Source organism: Abramis brama (assembly GCF_963993115.1).
Source record: "Abramis brama genome assembly, chromosome: 5".
Taxonomy (NCBI): domain Eukaryota; kingdom Metazoa; phylum Chordata; class Actinopteri; order Cypriniformes; family Leuciscidae; genus Abramis; species Abramis brama.
Window position 1 is genome coordinate 30,841,568 of NC_139967.1, and position 5,362 is coordinate 30,846,929.

The window sequence follows — 5,362 nt, forward strand, 5'->3', positions numbered from 1 at the left end:
TTCTTTTATAAAAGTTACCACCCCTCCCCCTTGTTTCCCAACCCTATCCTTTCGAACAGACTTATATCCTGGTAATGCAATTTGCAGATTTGGCTTGAGCCAAGACTCTTGAACACAAATTACACTTGGTTTATGTTCCAAATCGAGTACATATTTTTTAAGTTCTTGACCATTTGCCACAAGGCTCCTTGCGTTCCATTGCATTACATTTATCACCATTGATCTACTCCGATCCCTGTGAACCTTCTACTGTTGTTGCTCTAGTTAGAATTTCATGTATTGCGCTTACTGAAATCCCAGATATCCCTAGGAATTCTGATTCAGCTTCAAGAATTGTTTTAATCTTTGCCGATCTGCTTGGCAACATAGCAGTGACATTAATAACCTTAACAATAAAGGCTAGAAAGTTCTCTTTAGTCATTATTAAAGTATTTTCTTTTATATCACACTGTTGTTCTGATTCTTTAGTTTGAACCTTTCTCATGTCCCTTGCATCTTGGTTGAGATTATCCCTCATCTCATCCCTCCTGTCCTCCTTACCTTTACAGACCTTCACTGCTTCCGCATAAGTGACTTTATGCTCAGTCTTGTATTTTTGGACTTCTCTTGCTTTAATTTGTACCTCACATCCTCCATATGCTGCACTGTGAGCACCTCCACAGTTGCAGCATTTTAATCCATTCACCTCTGTGCATTTATCATAATCATGCTCACCTCTGCATTTTGCACATCTTACCGTCCCCCGACACACTGCAGCCACATGTCCTATTCGTTGACATTTAAAATTCGTTGACATTGGTACATACACTCTTACTGGGTAACTTATGTATCCCATTTGTATCTTTTCAGGCATTTTCCCTTCAAATGTCAACAAGACACTCAAGCTTTCCTGTCATTGTCCTTCTATCGTCTTATACACAAATCCAGCGAAACACGGAAGTAAAGCAGCGCCGCCATTACTGCGTGCCTTGCTGCTAAGGAAGTAGCGGAAGTAGCGTGTTGGTCCCGTAGGCGGCTGTAGCAAATGTTAGCTGTTTTTTTAGTACGTATGCTGTCCAGTGATACCGGGAAGAGCGTGTTGTGTGGTTGGCTGTTTTAACAACAGCACAAAACTACAGGCCTGGAATCAAACCGTTTGTGAAATTCACGAACCTTTGTTGCACACTGACTGACCATGTTTACGGCCATACGGATTACACAGAGTTCCTGGTCGAGCGGAGGACCAAGATGTGCGTCAAAAGTGGATGAAACACATAAACCGAGATGGCTTCAAGTTAAACAAGAATACTGTGGTAAGTTTGGCTCTGACTGTTCAATCTGTTAATGCCACAGATTGCATGCAGTGTGTGTAACACTCAGTGAAACAGCGCTAGCAATATCTTGTTGCTGTGTAACTGGAACTTTCTCAAGCTCTTACGTTATTGCTTGGCAAACTGAAGTTCCTCTCTTTGCATCAGCTTAAATGTTAGTCCTCGTTGCTTGCTTTGGATAAAAAGATAATTAAACTACTATGTCAACTATAAATAGATAGATGTTCGTCCTTGCAGAAACCTAATATTTGCCATATAGTACATCTGATACAACATGAGACTTATCACAAAAGACTAGACAAAACAAATAAGATGGACAGGACAGGATAAACAACAGTTTTGGCCCTCACCCCACAAAAAGAAGAACAATCATATACACCCCCTTTCACGCATCATAAATAGGATGGTAAAATGCAATTGTGCATGTTTGACGTTAACTAAGAGAAAGTGCAGAGTGCTATTTAAAGTGCTGTCTTGTTCACACATGTTTGAGAAGTACTTTTACCACCAATGCATCGCTCATTATGTATTCATCTTCATTACCACTCTAAGGTGTGTGGGATACATTTTCCTGACGGACAACCTACAAGAGAAAACCCCTATCCTGTGTTGTTCATGGGTTATGAATGTCATGTAAGTAGGTCTCTTGGATAGCCATAATATTGCATCACATTTCATTCATTTAAATATGCTTGATTGTCATGTTTAACTAATGCACCTTTTTTTCCCTTTAGGTAACACCAGCTAGACCTCCCCCAAAAGAAGATGTCTTCAGCCATTACACCAGAACTCAACTACTGAACCTGAAGCTATGGAAACAGATGTGGATGTCGGGAATTTGGAGAATATGCCTCTGTGTGGCAGGATGGATTGTGGTTGGATTCAGTCCCTCCTCCCCATTTAGTTATATTGGCTTTATCCTTTCTAGCCGGTTTACGATTGGCTCGTGGTGGCCAATCAGGTCAGGAGGAGCATGTTATAGCTCGAACGTAACCCCGGGTAGTGCGTGACGCTGGAGGCTCGTGTTGTTTGGGTTCACCCAGTTTTTGGTGGTGTCGCAGGTATGTAGAGGTCATTTGTAAGTGTTGAACTGTTGCTGGTTTGCTTGGGGTTTATGTAGGATTCCGATTTTCCATAGAATTCCTTGCTTTGTTGCGGCTACCCCGTTTTCCATTGGATTGAACGGAATAACGTGTTATTGTTGACTCGCGCACTGTGCATTGCCTGCGAGATTCGTGTGTCAGCGTGCTGTTGCTAAGGTAAGTAGTTTTACAATTGGGCTATGTGGTTGCCTTATTTGGGTGGTAGTTTAATAGAACTATTATTGTGTGTTTTAGGGATAGCTACCATCGCAAGGAAGCGTTTGCGGCCTGCCTTGGGGCCACTGCTGCTTTGCTTTGTGCTGTGAATGCACGTCTCTCCTAGGTGCGGAACTTTGTTTCGCCGAGTCCGAGTTAATGGACTGAGTTCATCTTTCAAAGAAATTGCATCATTGGCCACTTGTGTGGCCGACTGAGTATCTGCCCTCATTCAGTTATCCACGGATGAATGTGTTTGTTACGTGATTTAATTGTGATCGTTTGAGTGGGTTGTGCGTCCTTGTTTCTTAACGATTATTTCGTTTGTCTCGTTTGTTTGTTTATTTCATTTATCAGTCTTACTGTTTTTGTAAAGTTATTTCATTCGCCCTTCTTGTTTATTCATTTACTAGTATTCTGTGTTTGCAAAGTTATTTCATTCGCCCTTTTTGTTTATTCATTTACCAGTATTCTGTGTTTGCAAAGTTATTTCATTCGCCCTTTTTGTTTATTCATTTACCAGTATTCTGTGTTTGCAAAGTTATTTCATTTGCCTTTTTGTTTATTACATTTATTAGCATTATTGTTGTTTTGCAATATTATTTTTCTCCTTAGTTTGTTTATTTCATTGATCAGCATTACTGTTGTTTTGTAACATTATTTAATTTTCTTTGTTGTTTGTTTACTTACTTTATCAGTACTGCTGTTGTTGGTAAAGTTATTTTGTTTTTGTCATTGTGGTGTTAGTCTGATTTCTGGTTTGAAATTATGACCTGTAGTTAATTTTGTTTATTCTGTCCTTGTTATATGTTGAGGAGCTGAGTGCTGACGGTGGGGACGGCGCGCTCGAGGTGGTGGGCCCTCTTTGGTGTGTAGTGTGGGTACCTTCACAGTGTGATTATTGCTGTGCTGGTTGTGTGGTTGCGCACGTGCGTTGGGGTGGATTATCTGGATACTCATGCCCGACAGCCCGAGTCGCTGGACGCCCACCAGTAAGCCTCAAGCTCGGTCTTGTGAGTGTGCGTGTGTGAGAGACTCCCTGTCAGTACACTGACTCACCCATCTCATGTGCTATTTATTATTGTGTTTTATTGATGAAAATGAATTGTTCAATCCATTGGATTGTGAATTTAGATATGTTGTGATATGGTATTAACTCTCCCCAGAGTGTAGTGTTTTAGGAATGTGCTGACGTCAGCATTCAGAGTGTTTACTACTTTTGCTGTGAATTTGCTGTGAATTTGATTAATAAAATTGTATTTTTTGTATGGAACCACTTCTCTGTTTGTTCAGTGCCCGAACCTGATGGCCTAAGTCTATAGAAACCTTGGTGGTTACTTACAGTTCCCCGGGTTAGATCTCGGGGTGGCGTAGTCGAATTACATTACTGCCGCTGCTACATTTGGCGTATAGTCGGCAGGGTAGCCTGAAATATAACAGAGAAGTGTATCCTATTTCTTGTTTTGTTTTGTGGATGAATATTACTTGTGTTTTGTTTGAGGGCAGTTGGATGACGATTCTTTTTGAGCAAAGCAGCAGTTGTTCTTACGTGGACCCGTAACGTGTCAGGTAAGGTTGTTGGGGATTGTGTTTTGTTTCTCCTGTATTGTATTGGGATTGGTGATTTTGAGCTAGCCATGGACGAGGGACTACAAGAGTTGAGGGACTTAGTGGCCCAGCTTAAAGTAGATAATGAAAGGCTTCGCCAACAACAGGCTTTTAGCTGTACAGGATCCCAATGTAGTCCCTGCACCACCTAATTTGCCACCAGCTGTTAATGTTGCTAGTAATGGTGCAGCTGCAGTCCCCATAGCGGAGAGGATGGTTTTCATCCCATGAGAACGTACATGTCCCATATTTAGTGGGAAATCGGGCCAACGGTTGAGCGAGTGGCTTGAGGAGGCACAAGCAAGTATGAGAGTACGGCATTTGGCAGCTAATGATCAAGCCGATTTCCTTTATGACCACTTAGAGGGGGAGGCTCGTGACGAGATTAAAGTACCGCCCTAGCGTTGATCGGAGGGATCCAGCTCGTATAATTGCCATATTAAGAGAACTTTATGGTTGTACTGATTCATATGTAGTATTGCAGGAGGCATTTTTTTCGAGGAAGCAGCAGGAAGGTGAGACCCTTCAAGAATTTTCGTTGGCCCTGATGAGTCTCATGGCCAAGATAAAGGGTCAGGCACCTGATGGTATGCCAAATGCTGAAGCCCTGCTTAGGGATCAGTTTAATGAATACGTTCTTGATGGTGCTTTACGCCGTGAGCTAACCTTGCTCACGGCGGTTAGAAGGGAGGCCATGCGGTGGGAACGAGAGGGGTTGCCTGGTGGTATGAGGGGTCGCAGCCACTCTGTTCCCTCGCTATTGGCATCCAGTATAGGGTACAGGGTAGCCCGCATGATCCGCCTCGGACACCCCCACCGTCGGAGGTGAGTGAAATAAAGGAGATGTTGAAACTTCAACAAGAACAGCTGCGATGTCAACAAGAGCAATTACAACAGCTTTCCCAAAATCTTGTACACTTGCAACGCCCCGACATGCGTGGTCGCTCGTCACGTAATGGGCCGTTAATATGCCGGCGTTGCCAACAGCCTGGCCATTTTGCTAGTGAATGTGATGGGGTTCGGGTTTCTTCTCGACCCCAGTCCTTGGGGCGAGGCCCTCCCTTTGGTAGCCAGGCCCGTCCAACTTCGGCTTCGGAAAACTAGTGCCCACCGTTTTGCAGAGCCACACATCCGGTGGGGCAAGCT

General features: G+C 43.2%; 1 long non-coding RNA gene across 2 annotated transcripts; it reads left to right on the forward strand.

The window, feature by feature from the left end:
• The first annotated feature begins 777 nt into the window (after positions 1–777).
• Positions 778–3,118, forward strand: LOC311083402. 2 transcript variants are annotated; one of them, XR_014606286.1, is made up of 4 exons: positions 778–1,292; positions 1,863–1,943; positions 2,045–2,569; positions 2,648–3,118. It is a non-coding gene; the product is annotated as an uncharacterized lncRNA (long non-coding RNA). The 2 variants fall into 2 exon arrangements; XR_014606287.1 differs by lacking the exon at positions 778–1,292 and having other exon boundaries at positions 1,749–1,943.
• The last annotated feature ends 2,244 nt before the right edge of the window (positions 3,119–5,362 follow it).